Raw genomic sequence first — 17,661 nt, 5'->3', positions numbered from 1 at the left:
AGACTACCACCCAGTTACTGACCCTACCTCTTAACCACTAGACTACCACCCAGTTACTGACCCTACCTCTTAACCACTAGACTACCACCCAGTTACTGACCCTACCTCTTAACCACTAGACTACCACCCAGTTACTGACCCTACCTCTTAACCACTAGACTACCACCCAGTTACTGACCCTACCTCTTAACCACTAGACTACCACCCAGTTACTGACCCTACCTCTTAACCACTAGACTACCACCCAGTTACTGACCCTACCTCTTAACCACTAGACTACCACCCAGTTACTGACCCTACCTCTTAACCACTAGACTACCACCCAGTTACTGACCCTACCTCTTAACCACTAGACTACCACCCAGTTACTGACCCTACCTCTTAACCACTACCACCCAGTTACTGACCCTACCTCTTAACCACTAGACTACCACCCAGTTACTGACCCTACCTCTTAACCACTAGACTACCACCCAGTTACTGACCCTACCTCTTAACCACTAGACTACCACCCAGTTACTGACCCTACCTCTTAACCACTAGACTACCACCCAGTTACTGACCCTACCTCTTAACCACTAGACTACCACCCAGTTACTGACCCTACCTCTTAACCACTAGACTACCACCCAGTTACTGACCCTACCTCTTAACCACTAGACTACCACCCAGTTACTGACCCTACCTCTTAACCACTAGACTACCACCCAGTTACTGACCCTACCTCTTAACCACTACCACCCAGTTACTGACCCTACCTCTTAACCACTAGACTACCACCCAGTTACTGACCCTACCTCTTAACCACTAGACTACCACCCAGTTACTGACCCTACCTCTTAACCACTAGACTACCACCCAGTTACTGACCCTACCTCTTAACCACTAGACTACCACCCAGTTACTGACCCTACCTCTTAACCACTAGACTACCACCCAGTTACTGACCCTACCTCTTAACCACTAGACTACCACCCAGTTACTGACCCTACCTCTTAACCACTAGACTACCACCCAGTTACTGACCCTACCTCTTAACCACTAGACTACCACCCAGTTACTGACCCTACCTCTTAACCACTAGACTACCACCCAGTTACTGACCCTACCTCTTAACCACTACCACCCAGTTACTGACCCTACCTCTTAACCACTACCACCCAGTTACTGACCCTACCTCTTAACCACTAGACTACCACCCAGTTACTGACCCTACCTCTTAACCACTAGACTACCACCCAGTTACTGACCCTACCTCTTAACCACTAGACTACCACCCAGTTACTGACCCTACCTCTTAACCACTAGACTACCACCCAGTTACTGACCCTACCTCTTAACCACTAGACTACCACCCAGTTACTGACCCTACCTCTTAACCACTAGACTACCACCCAGTTACTGACCCTACCTCTTAACCACTGACCACCCAGTTACTGACCCTACCTCTTAACCACTACCACCCAGTTACTGACCCTACCTCTTAACCACTAGACTACCACCCAGTTACTGACCCTACCTCTTAACCACTAGACTACCACCCAGTTACTGACCCTACCTCTTAACCACTAGACTACCACCCAGTTACTGACCCTACCTCTTAACCACTAGACTACCACCCAGTTACTGACCCTACCTCTTAACCCTACTACCACCCAGTTACTGACCCTACCTCTTAACCACTAGACTACCACCCAGTTACTGACCCTACCTCTTAACCACTAGACTACCACCCAGTTACTGACCCTACCTCTTAACCACTAGACTACCACCCAGTTACTGACCCTACCTCTTAACCACTAGACTACCACCCAGTTACTGACCCTACCTCTTAACCACTAGACTACCACCCAGTTACTGACCCTACCTCTTAACCACTAGACTACCACCCAGTTACTGACCCTACCTCTTAACCACTAGACTACCACCCAGTTACTGACCCTACCTCTTAACCACTAGACTACCACCCAGTTACTGACCCTACCTCTTAACCACTAGACTACCACCCAGTTACTGACCCTACCTCTTAACCACTAGACTACCACCCAGTTACTGACCCTACCTCTTAACCACTAGACTACCACCCAGTTACTGACCCTACCTCTTAACCACTAGACTACCACCCAGTTACTGACCCTACCTCTTAACCACTAGACTACCACCCAGTTACTGACCCTACCTCTTAACCACTAGACTACCACCCAGTTACTGACCCTACCTCTTAACCACTAGACTACCACCCAGTTACTGACCCTACCTCTTAACCACTAGACTACCACCCAGTTACTGACCCTACCTCTTAACCACTAGACTACCACCCAGTTACTGACCCTACCTCTTAACCACTAGACTACCACCCAGTTACTGACCCTACCTCTTAACCACTAGACTACCACCCAGTTACTGACCCTACCTCTTAACCACTAGACTACCACCCAGTTACTGACCCTACCTCTTAACCACTAGACTACCACCCAGTTACTGACCCTACCTCTTAACCACTAGACTACCACCCAGTTACTGACCCTACCTCTTAACCACTAGACTACCACCCAGTTACTGACCCTACCTCTTAACCCTGACTACCACCCAGTTACTGACCCTACCTCTTAACCACTAGACTACCACCCAGTTACTGACCCTACCTCTTAACCACTAGACTACCACCCAGTTACTGACCCTACCTCTTAACCACTACCACCCAGTTACTGACCCTACCTCTTAACCACTGCTACCACCCAGTTACTGACCCTACCTCTTAACCACTAGACTACCACCCAGTTACTGACCCTACCTCTTAACCACTAGACTACCACCCAGTTACTGACCCTACCTCTTAACCACTAGACTACCACCCAGTTACTGACCCTACCTCTTAACCACTAGACTACCACCCAGTTACTGACCCTACCTCTTAACCACTAGACTACCACCCAGTTACTGACCCTACCTCTTAACCACTAGACTACCACCCAGTTACTGACCCTACCTCTTAACCACTAGACTACCACCCAGTTACTGACCCTACCTCTTAACCACTACCACCCAGTTACTGACCCTACCTCTTAACCACTACCACCCAGTTACTGACCCTACCTCTTAACCACTAGACTACCACCCAGTTACTGACCCTACCTCTTAACCACTAGACTACCACCCAGTTACTGACCCTACCTCTTAACCACTAGACTACCACCCAGTTACTGACCCTACCTCTTAACCACTAGACTACCACCCAGTTACTGACCCTACCTCTTAACCACTAGACTACCACCCAGTTACTGACCCTACCTCTTAACCACTAGACTACCACCCAGTTACTGACCCTACCTCTTAACCACTACCACCCAGTTACTGACCCTACCTCTTAACCACCTACCACCCAGTTACTGACCCTACCTCTTAACCACTAGACTACCACCCAGTTACTGACCCTACCTCTTAACCACTAGACTACCACCCAGTTACTGACCCTACCTCTTAACCACTAGACTACCACCCAGTTACTGACCCTACCTCTTAACCACTAGACTACCACCCAGTTACTGACCCTACCTCTTAACCACTAGACTACCACCCAGTTACTGACCCTACCTCTTAACCACTAGACTACCACCCAGTTACTGACCCTACCTCTTAACCACTAGACTACCACCCAGTTACTGACCCTACCTCTTAACCACTAGACTACCACCCAGTTACTGACCCTACCTCTTAACCACTAGACTACCACCCAGTTACTGACCCTACCTCTTAACCACTAGACTACCACCCAGTTACTGACCCTACCTCTTAACCACTAGACTACCACCCAGTTACTGACCCTACCTCTTAACCACTAGACTACCACCCAGTTACTGACCCTACCTCTTAACCCACTACCACCCAGTTACTGACCCTACCTCTTAACCACTAGACTACCACCCAGTTACTGACCCTACCTCTTAACCACTAGACTACCACCCAGTTACTGACCCTACCTCTTAACCACTAGACTACCACCCAGTTACTGACCCTACCTCTTAACCACTAGACTACCACCCAGTTACTGACCCTACCTCTTAACCACTAGACTACCACCCAGTTACTGACCCTACCTCTTAACCACTAGACTACCACCCAGTTACTGACCCTACCTCTTAACCACTAGACTACCACCCAGTTACTGACCCTACCTCTTAACCACTAGACTACCACCCAGTTACTGACCCTACCTCTTAACCACTAGACTACCACCCAGTTACTGACCCTACCTCTTAACCACTAGACTACCACCCAGTTACTGACCCTACCTCTTAACCACTAGACTACCACCCAGTTACTGACCCTACCTCTTAACCACTAGACTACCACCCAGTTACTGACCCTACCTCTTAACCACTAGACTACCACCCAGTTACTGACCCTACCTCTTAACCACTACACCACCCAGTTACTGACCCTACCTCTTAACCACTAGACTACCACCCAGTTACTGACCCTACCTCTTAACCACTAGACTACCACCCAGTTACTGACCCTACCTCTTAACCACTAGACTACCACCCAGTTACTGACCCTACCTCTTAACCACTAGACTACCACCCAGTTACTGACCCTACCTCTTAACCACTAGACTACCACCCAGTTACTGACCCTACCTCTTAACCACTAGACTACCACCCAGTTACTGACCCTACCTCTTAACCACTAGACTACCACCCAGTTACTGACCCTACCTCTTAACCACTAGACTACCACCCAGTTACTGACCCTACCTCTTAACCCACTACCACCCAGTTACTGACCCTACCTCTTAACCACTAGACTACCACCCAGTTACTGACCCTACCTCTTAACCACTAGACTACCACCCAGTTACTGACCCTACCTCTTAACCACTAGACTACCACCCAGTTACTGACCCTACCTCTTAACCACTAGACTACCACCCAGTTACTGACCCTACCTCTTAACCACTACCACCCAGTTACTGACCCTACCTCTTAACCACTAGACTACCACCCAGTTACTGACCCTACCTCTTAACCACTAGACTACCACCCAGTTACTGACCCTACCTCTTAACCACTAGACTACCACCCAGTTACTGACCCTACCTCTTAACCACTAGACTACCACCCAGTTACTGACCCTACCTCTTAACCACTAGACTACCACCCAGTTACTGACCCTACCTCTTAACCACTAGACTACCACCCAGTTACTGACCCTACCTCTTAACCACTACCACCCAGTTACTGACCCTACCTCTTAACCACTAGACTACCACCCAGTTACTGACCCTACCTCTTAACCACTAGACTACCACCCAGTTACTGACCCTACCTCTTAACCACTAGACTACCACCCAGTTACTGACCCTACCTCTTAACCACTAGACTACCACCCAGTTACTGACCCTACCTCTTAACCACTACCACCCAGTTACTGACCCTACCTCTTAACCACTAGACTACCACCCAGTTACTGACCCTACCTCTTAACCACTAGACTACCACCCAGTTACTGACCCTACCTCTTAACCACTAGACTACCACCCAGTTACTGACCCTACCTCTTAACCACTAGACTACCACCCAGTTACTGACCCTACCTCTTAACCACTAGACTACCACCCAGTTACTGACCCTACCTCTTAACCACTAGACTACCACCCAGTTACTGACCCTACCTCTTAACCACTAGACTACCACCCAGTTACTGACCCTACCTCTTAACCACTAGACTACCACCCAGTTACTGACCCTACCTCTTAACCACTAGACTACCACCCAGTTACTGACCCTACCTCTTAACCACTAGACTACCACCCAGTTACTGACCCTACCTCTTAACCACTACCACCCAGTTACTGACCCTACCTCTTAACCACTAGACTACCACCCAGTTACTGACCCTACCTCTTAACCCGACTACCACCCAGTTACTGACCCTACCTCTTAACCACTAGACTACCACCCAGTTACTGACCCTACCTCTTAACCACTAGACTACCACCCAGTTACTGACCCTACCTCTTAACCACTAGACTACCACCCAGTTACTGACCCTACCTCTTAACCACTAGACTACCACCCAGTTACTGACCCTACCTCTTAACCACTAGACTACCACCCAGTTACTGACCCTACCTCTTAACCACTAGACTACCACCCAGTTACTGACCCTACCTCTTAACCACTAGACTACCACCCAGTTACTGACCCTACCTCTTAACCACTAGACTACCACCCAGTTACTGACCCTACCTCTTAACCACTAGACTACCACCCAGTTACTGACCCTACCTCTTAACCACTAGACTACCACCCAGTTACTGACCCTACCTCTTAACCACTAGACTACCACCCAGTTACTGACCCTACCTCTTAACCACTAGACTACCACCCAGTTACTGACCCTACCTCTTAACCACTAGACTACCACCCAGTTACTGACCCTACCTCTTAACCACTACCACCCAGTTACTGACCCTACCTCTTAACCACTACCACCCAGTTACTGACCCTACCTCTTAACCACTAGACTACCACCCAGTTACTGACCCTACCTCTTAACCACTAGACTACCACCCAGTTACTGACCCTACCTCTTAACCACTAGACTACCACCCAGTTACTGACCCTACCTCTTAACCACTAGACTACCACCCAGTTACTGACCCTACCTCTTAACCACTAGACTACCACCCAGTTACTGACCCTACCTCTTAACCACTAGACTACCACCCAGTTACTGACCCTACCTCTTAACCACTAGACTACCACCCAGTTACTGACCCTACCTCTTAACCACTACCACCCAGTTACTGACCCTACCTCTTAACCACTACCACCCAGTTACTGACCCTACCTCTTAACCACTAGACTACCACCCAGTTACTGACCCTACCTCTTAACCACTAGACTACCACCCAGTTACTGACCCTACCTCTTAACCACTAGACTACCACCCAGTTACTGACCCTACCTCTTAACCACTAGACTACCACCCAGTTACTGACCCTACCTCTTAACCACTACCACCCAGTTACTGACCCTACCTCTTAACCCTACTACCACCCAGTTACTGACCCTACCTCTTAACCACTAGACTACCACCCAGTTACTGACCCTACCTCTTAACCACTAGCTACCACCCAGTTACTGACCCTACCTCTTAACCACTAGACTACCACCCAGTTACTGACCCTACCTCTTAACCACTAGACTACCACCCAGTTACTGACCCTACCTCTTAACCACTAGACTACCACCCAGTTACTGACCCTACCTCTTAACCACTAGACTACCACCCAGTTACTGACCCTACCTCTTAACCACTAGACTACCACCCAGTTACTGACCCTACCTCTTAACCGACTACCACCCAGTTACTGACCCTACCTCTTAACCACTAGACTACCACCCAGTTACTGACCCTACCTCTTAACCACTAGACTACCACCCAGTTACTGACCCTACCTCTTAACCACTAGACTACCACCCAGTTACTGACCCTACCTCTTAACCACTAGACTACCACCCAGTTACTGACCCTACCTCTTAACCACTAGACTACCACCCAGTTACTGACCCTACCTCTTAACCACTAGACTACCACCCAGTTACTGACCCTACCTCTTAACCACTAGACTACCACCCAGTTACTGACCCTACCTCTTAACCACTAGACTACCACCCAGTTACTGACCCTACCTCTTAACCACTACTACCACCCAGTTACTGACCCTACCTCTTAACCACTAGACTACCACCCAGTTACTGACCCTACCTCTTAACCACTACCACCCAGTTACTGACCCTACCTCTTAACCACTAGACTACCACCCAGTTACTGACCCTACCTCTTAACCACTACCACCCAGTTACTGACCCTACCTCTTAACCACTAGACTACCACCCAGTTACTGACCCTACCTCTTAACCACTAGACTACCACCCAGTTACTGACCCTACCTCTTAACCACTAGACTACCACCCAGTTACTGACCCTACCTCTTAACCACTAGACTACCACCCAGTTACTGACCCTACCTCTTAACCACTAGACTACCACCCAGTTACTGACCCTACCTCTTAACCACTACCACCCAGTTACTGACCCTACCTCTTAACCACTAGACTACCACCCAGTTACTGACCCTACCTCTTAACCACTAGACTACCACCCAGTTACTGACCCTACCTCTTAACCACTAGACTACCACCCAGTTACTGACCCTACCTCTTAACCACTAGACTACCACCCAGTTACTGACCCTACCTCTTAACCACTAGACTACCACCCAGTTACTGACCCTACCTCTTAACCACTAGACTACCACCCAGTTACTGACCCTACCTCTTAACCACTAGACTACCACCCAGTTACTGACCCTACCTCTTAACCACTACCACCCAGTTACTGACCCTACCTCTTAACCACTAGACTACCACCCAGTTACTGACCCTACCTCTTAACCACTAGACTACCACCCAGTTACTGACCCTACCTCTTAACCACTAGACTACCACCCAGTTACTGACCCTACCTCTTAACCACTAGACTACCACCCAGTTACTGACCCTACCTCTTAACCACTAGACTACCACCCAGTTACTGACCCTACCTCTTAACCACTAGACTACCACCCAGTTACTGACCCTACCTCTTAACCACTACCACCCAGTTACTGACCCTACCTCTTAACCACTAGACTACCACCCAGTTACTGACCCTACCTCTTAACCACTAGACTACCACCCAGTTACTGACCCTACCTCTTAACCACTAGACTACCACCCAGTTACTGACCCTACCTCTTAACCACTAGACTACCACCCAGTTACTGACCCTACCTCTTAACCACTACCACCCAGTTACTGACCCTACCTCTTAACCACTACCACCCAGTTACTGACCCTACCTCTTAACCACTAGACTACCACCCAGTTACTGACCCTACCTCTTAACCACTAGACTACCACCCAGTTACTGACCCTACCTCTTAACCACTAGACTACCACCCAGTTACTGACCCTACCTCTTAACCACTACCACCCAGTTACTGACCCTACCTCTTAACCACTAGACTACCACCCAGTTACTGACCCTACCTCTTAACCACTAGACTACCACCCAGTTACTGACCCTACCTCTTAACCACTAGACTACCACCCAGTTACTGACCCTACCTCTTAACCACTAGACTACCACCCAGTTACTGACCCTACCTCTTAACCACTACCACCCAGTTACTGACCCTACCTCTTAACCACTACCACCCAGTTACTGACCCTACCTCTTAACCACTAGACTACCACCCAGTTACTGACCCTACCTCTTAACCACTAGACTACCACCCAGTTACTGACCCTACCTCTTAACCACTAGACTACCACCCAGTTACTGACCCTACCTCTTAACCACTACCACCCAGTTACTGACCCTACCTCTTAACCACTACCACCCAGTTACTGACCCTACCTCTTAACCACTAGACTACCACCCAGTTACTGACCCTACCTCTTAACCACTAGACTACCACCCAGTTACTGACCCTACCTCTTAACCACTTCCACCCAGTTACTGACCCTACCTCTTAACCACTAGACTACCACCCAGTTACTGACCCTACCTCTTAACCACTACCACCCAGTTACTGACCCTACCTCTTAACCACTACCACCCAGTTACTGACCCTACCTCTTAACCACTAGACTACCACCCAGTTACTGACCCTACCTCTTAACCACTAGACTACCACCCAGTTACTGACCCTACCTCTTAACCACTAGACTACCACCCAGTTACTGACCCTACCTCTTAACCACTAGACTACCACCCAGTTACTGACCCTACCTCTTAACCACTAGACTACCACCCAGTTACTGACCCTACCTCTTAACCACTAGACTACCACCCAGTTACTGACCCTACCTCTTAACCACTAGACTACCACCCAGTTACTGACCCTACCTCTTAACCACTAGACTACCACCCAGTTACTGACCCTACCTCTTAACCACTACCACCCAGTTACTGACCCTACCTCTTAACCACTAGACTACCACCCAGTTACTGACCCTACCTCTTAACCACTAGACTACCACCCAGTTACTGACCCTACCTCTTAACCACTAGACTACCACCCAGTTACTGACCCTACCTCTTAACCACTAGACTACCACCCAGTTACTGACCCTACCTCTTAACCACTAGACTACCACCCAGTTACTGACCCTACCTCTTAACCACTAGACTACCACCCAGTTACTGACCCTACCTCTTAACCACTAGACTACCACCCAGTTACTGACCCTACCTCTTAACCACTAGACTACCACCCAGTTACTGACCCTACCTCTTAACCACTAGACTACCACCCAGTTACTGACCCTACCTCTTAACCACTACCACCCAGTTACTGACCCTACCTCTTAACCACTAGACTACCACCCAGTTACTGACCCTACCTCTTAACCACTACCACCCAGTTACTGACCCTACCTCTTAACCACTACCACCCAGTTACTGACCCTACCTCTTAACCACTACCACCCAGTTACTGACCCTACCTCTTAACCACTAGACTACCACCCAGTTACTGACCCTACCTCTTAACCACTAGACTACCACCCAGTTACTGACCCTACCTCTTAACCACTAGACTACCACCCAGTTACTGACCCTACCTCTTAACCACTAGACTACCACCCAGTTACTGACCCTACCTCTTAACCACTAGACTACCACCCAGTTACTGACCCTACCTCTTAACCACTAGACTACCACCCAGTTACTGACCCTACCTCTTAACCACTACCACCCAGTTACTGACCCTACCTCTTAACCACTAGACTACCACCCAGTTACTGACCCTACCTCTTAACCACTAGACTACCACCCAGTTACTGACCCTACCTCTTAACCACTAGACTACCACCCAGTTACTGACCCTACCTCTTAACCACTAGACTACCACCCAGTTACTGACCCTACCTCTTAACCACTAGACTACCACCCAGTTACTGACCCTACCTCTTAACCACTAGACTACCACCCAGTTACTGACCCTACCTCTTAACCACTAGACTACCACCCAGTTACTGACCCTACCTCTTAACCACTAGACTACCACCCAGTTACTGACCCTACCTCTTAACCACTACCACCCAGTTACTGGCCCTACCTCTTAACCACTACCACCCAGTTACTGACCCTACCTCTTAACCACTAGACTACCACCCAGTTACTGACCCTACCTCTTAACCACTAGACTACCACCCAGTTACTGACCCTACCTCTTAACCACTAGACTACCACCCAGTTACTGACCCTACCTCTTAACCACTACCACCCAGTTACTGACCCTACCTCTTAACCACTAGACTACCACCCAGTTACTGACCCTACCTCTTAACCACTACCACCCAGTTACTGGCCCTACCTCTTAACGACTAGACTACCACCCAGTTACTGACCCTACCTCTTAACCACTACCACCCAGTTACTGACCCTACCTCTTAACCACTAGACTACCACCCAGTTACTGACCCTACCTCTTAACCACTAGACTACCACCCAGTTACTGACCCTACCTCTTAACCACTAGACTACCACCCAGTTACTGACCCTACCTCTTAACCACTACCACCCAGTTACTGACCCTACCTCTTAACCACTACCACCCAGTTACTGACCCTACCTCTTAACCACTACCACCCAGTTACTGACCCTACCTCTTAACCACTAGACTACCACCCAGTTACTGACCCTACCTCTTAACCACTACCACCCAGTTACTGACCCTACCTCTTAACCACTACCACCCAGTTACTGACCCTACCTCTTAACCACTACCACCCAGTTACTGACCCTACCTCTTAACCACTACCACCCAGTTACTGACCCTACCTCTTAACCACTAGACTACCACCCAGTTACTGACCCTACCTCTTAACCACTACCACCCAGTTACTGACCCTACCTCTTAACCACTAGACTACCACCCAGTTACTGACCCTACCTCTTAACCACTAGACTACCACCCAGTTACTGACCCTACCTCTTAACCACTACCACCCAGTTACTGACCCTACCTCTTAACCACTACCACCCAGTTACTGACCCTACCTCTTAACCACTAGACTACCACCCAGTTACTGACCCTACCTCTTAACCACTACCACCCAGTTACTGACCCTACGTCTTAACCACTAGACTACCACCCAGTTACTGACCCTACCTCTTAACCACTAGACTACCACCCAGTTACTGACCCTACCTCTTAACCACTAGACTACCACCCAGTTACTGACCCTACCTCTTAACCACTAGACTACCACCCAGTTACTGACCCTACCTCTTAACCACTAGACTACCACCCAGTTACTGACCCTACCTCTTAACCACTACCACCCAGTTACTGACCCTACCTCTTAACCACTAGACTACCACCCAGTTACTGGCCCTACCTCTTAACCACTAGACTACCACCCAGTTACTGACCCTACCTCTTAACCACTAGACTACCACCCAGTTACTGACCCTACCTCTTAACCACTAGACTACCACCCAGTTACTGACCCTACCTCTTAACCACTAGACTACCACCCAGTTACTGACCCTACCTCTTAACCACTAGACTACCACCCAGTTACTGGCCCTACCTCTTAACCACTAGACTACCACCCAGTTACTGACCCTACCTCTTAACCACTACCACCCAGTTACTGACCCTACCTCTTAACCACTAGACTACCACCCAGTTACTGACCCTACCTCTTAACCACTAGACTACCACCCAGTTACTGGCCCTACCTCTTAACCACTAGACTACCACCCAGTTACTGACCCTACCTCTTAACCACTAGACTACCACCCAGTTACTGACCCTACCTCTTAACCACTAGACTACCACCCAGTTACTGACCCTACCTCTTAACCACTAGACTACCACCCAGTTACTGACCCTACCTCTTAACCACTACCACCCAGTTACTGACCCTACCTCTTAACCACTAGACTACCACCCAGTTACTGGCCCTACCTCTTAACCACTAGACTACCACCCAGTTACTGACCCTACCTCTTAACCACTAGACTACCACCCAGTTACTGACCCTACCTCTTAACCACTAGACTACCACCCAGTTACTGACCCTACCTCTTAACCACTACCACCCAGTTACTGACCCTACCTCTTAACCACTACCACCCAGTTACTGACCCTACCTCTTAACCACTAGACTACCACCCAGTTACTGGCCCTACCTCTTAACCACTAGACTACCACCCAGTTACTGACCCTACCTCTTAACCACTAGACTACCACCCAGTTACTGACCCTACCTCTTAACCACTACCACCCAGTTACTGACCCTACCTCTTAACCACTAGACTACCACCCAGTTACTGACCCTACCTCTTAACCACTAGACTACCACCCAGTTACTGGCCCTACCTCTTAACCACTAGACTACCACCCAGTTACTGGCCCTACCTCTTAACCACTAGACTACCACCCAGTTACTGACCCTACCTCTTAACCACTACCACCCAGTTACTGACCCTACCTCTTAACCACTACCACCCAGTTACTGACCCTACCTCTTAACCACTAGACTACCACCCAGTTACTGACCCTACCTCTTAACCACTAGATTACCACCCAGTTACTGACCCTACCTCTTAACCACTAGACTACCACCCAGTTACTGACCCTACCTCTTAACCACTACCACCCAGTTACTGACCCTACCTCTTAACCACTACCACCCAGTTACTGACCCTACCTCTTAACCACTAGACTACCACCCAGTTACTGACCCTACCTCTTAACCACTAGACTACCACCCAGTTACTGACCCTATCTCTTAACCAATTCCACCCAGTTACTGACCCTACCTCTTAACCACTAGACTACCACCCAGTTACTGACCCTACCTCTTAACCACTACCACCCAGTTACTGACCCTACCTCTTAACCACTACCACCCAGTTACTGGCCCTACCTCTTAACCACTAGACTACCACCCAGTTACTGACCCTACCTCTTAACCACTAGACTACCACCCAGTTACTGACCCTACCTCTTAACCACTAGACTACCACCCAGTTACTGGCCCTACCTCTTAACCACTAGACTACCATCCAGTTACTGACCCTACCTCTTAACCACTAGACTACCACCCAGTTACTGACCCTACCTCTTAACCACTAGACTACCACCCAGTTACTGACCCTACCTCTTAACCACTAGACTACCACCCAGTTACTGGCCCTACTTCTTAACCACTAGACTACCACCCAGTTACTGACCCTACCTCTTAACCACTACCACCCAGTTACTGACCCTACCTCTTAACCACTAGACTACCACCCAGTTACTGACCCTACCTCTTAACCACTAGACTACCACCCAGTTACTGGCCCTACCTCTTAACCACTAGACTACCATCCAGTTACTGACCCTACCTCTTAACCACTAGACTACCACCCAGTTACTGACCCTACCTCTTAACCACTAGACTACCACCCAGTTACTGACCCTACCTCTTAACCACTAGACTACCACCCAGTTACTGACCCTACCTCTTAACCACTAGACTACCATCCAGTTACTGACCCTACCTCTTAACCACTAGACTACCACCCAGTTACTGACCCTACCTCTTAACCACTAGACTACCACCCAGTTACTGACCCTACCTCTTAACCACTACCACCCAGTTACTGACCCTACCTCTTAACCACTAGACTACCACCCAGTTACTGACCCTACCTCTTAACCACTACCACCCAGTTACTGACCCTACCTCTTAACCACTACCACCCAGTTACTGACCCTACCTCTTAACCACTACCACCCAGTTACTGACCCTACCTCTTAACCACTAGACTACCACCCAGTTACTGACCCTACCTCTTAACCACTAGACTACCACCCAGTTACTGACCCTACCTCTTAACCACTAGACTACCACCCAGTTACTGACCCTACCTCTTAACCACTAGACTACCACCCAGTTACTGACCCTACCTCTTAACCACTAGACTACCACCCAGTTACTGACCCTACCTCTAAACCACTAGACTACCACCCAGTTACTGACCCTACCTCTTAACCACTACCACCCAGTTACTGACCCTACCTCTTAACCACTAGACTACCACCCAGTTACTGACCCTACCTCTTAACCACTAGACTACCACCCAGTTACTGACCCTACCTCTTAACCACTAGACTACCACCCAGTTACTGGCCCTACCTCTTAACCACTAGACTACCACCCAGTTACTGACCCTACCTCTTAACCACTAGACTACCACCCAGTTACTGGCCCTACCTCTTAACCACTAGACTACCACCCAGTTACTGACCATACCTCTTAACCACTAGACTACCACCCAGTTACTGACCCTACCTCTTAACCACTAGACTACCACCCAGTTACTGACCCTACCTCTTAACCACTACCACCCAGTTACTGGCCCTACCTCTTAACCACTACCACCCAGTTACTGACCCTACCTCTTAACCACTAGACTACCATCCAGTTACTGACCCTACCTCTTAACCACTAGACTACCACCCAGTTACTGACCCTACCTCTTAACCACTAGACTACCACCCAGTTACTGACCCTACCTCTTAACCACTACCACCCAGTTACTGATCCTACCTCTTAACCACTAGACTACCACCCAGTTACTGACCCTACCTCTTAACCACTACCACCCAGTTACTGGCCCTACCTCTTAACGACTAGACTACCACCCAGTTACTGACCCTACCTCTTAACCACTACCACCCAGTTACTGACCCTACCTCTTAACCACTAGACTACCACCCAGTTACTGACCCTACCTCTTAACCACTAGACTACCACCCAGTTACTGACCCTACCTCTTAACCACTAGACTACCACCCAGTTACTGACCCTACCTCTTAACCACTACCACCCAGTTACTGACCCTACCTCTTAACCACTACCACCCAGTTACTGACCCTACCTCTTAACCACTACCACCCAGTTACTGACCCTACCTCTTAACCACTAGACTACCACCCAGTTACTGACCCTACCTCTTAACCACTACCACCCAGTTACTGACCCTACCTCTTAACCACTACCACCCAGTTACTGACCCTACCTCTTAACCACTACCACCCAGTTACTGACCCTACCTCTTAACCACTACCACCCAGTTACTGACCCTACCTCTTAACCACTAGACTACCACCCAGTTACTGACCCTACATCTTAACCACTACCACCCAGTTACTGACCCTACCTCTTAACCACTAGACTACCACCCAGTTACTGACCCTACCTCTTAACCACTAGACTACCACCCAGTTACTGACCCTACCTCTTAACCACTACCACCCAGTTACTGACCCTACCTCTTAACCACTACCACCCAGTTACTGACCCTACCTCTTAACCACTAGACTACCACCCAGTTACTGACCCTACCTCTTAACCACTAGGCTACCACCCAGTTACTGACCCTACCTCTTAACCACTAGACTACCACCCAGTTACTGACCCTACCTCTTAACCACTACCACCCAGTTACTGGCCCTACCTCTTAACCACTAGACTACCACCCAGTTACTGACCCTACCTCTTAACCACTAGACTACCACCCAGTTACTGACCCTACCTCTTAACCACTACCACCCAGTTACTGACCCTACCTCTTAACCACTAGACTACCACCCAGTTACTGACCCTACCTCTTAACCACTACCACCCAGTTACTGACCCTACCTCTTAACCACTAGACTACCACCCAGTTACTGACCCTACCTCTTAACCACTAGACTACCACCCAGTTACTGACCCTACCTCTTAACCACTAGACTACCACCCAGTTACTGACCCTACCTCTTAACCACTAGACTACCACCCAGTTACTGGCCCTACCTCTTAACCACTAGACTACCACCCAGTTACTGGCCCTACCTCTTAACCACTAGACTACCACCCAGTTACTGACCCTACCTCTTAACCACTAGACTACCACCCAGTTACTGGCCCTACCTCTTAACCACTAGACTACCACCCAGTTACTGGCCCTACCTCTTAACCACTAGACTACCACCCAGTTACTGACCCTACCTCTTAACCACTAGACTACCACCCAGTTACTGACCCTACCTCTTAACCACTAGACTACCACCCAGTTACTGACCCTACCTCTTAACCACTAGACTACCACCCAGTTACTGACCCTACCTCTTAACCACTAGACTACCACCCAGTTACTGACCCTACCTCTTAACCACTAGACTACCACCCAGTTACTGACCCTACCTCTTAACCACTACCACCCAGTTACTGACCCTACTTCTTAACCACTAGACTACCACCCAGTTACTGACCCTACCTCTTAACCACTAGACTACCACCCAGTTACTGACCCTACCTCTTAACCACTAGACTACCACCCAGTTACTGACCCTACCTCTTAACCACTAGACTACCACCCAGTTACTGACCCTACCTCTTAACCACTAGACTACCACCCAGTTACTGACCCTACCTCTTAACCACTATCACCCAGTTACTGACCCTACCTCTTAACCACTAGACTGCCACCCAGTTACTGACCCTACCTCTTAACCACTACCACCCAGTTACTGACCCTACCTCTTAACCACTA

Source organism: Salvelinus fontinalis, chromosome 14 (genome assembly GCF_029448725.1).
Source record: "Salvelinus fontinalis isolate EN_2023a chromosome 14, ASM2944872v1, whole genome shotgun sequence".
Lineage (NCBI taxonomy): Eukaryota > Metazoa > Chordata > Actinopteri > Salmoniformes > Salmonidae > Salvelinus > Salvelinus fontinalis.
This window is presented reverse-complemented; position numbering follows the sequence as displayed.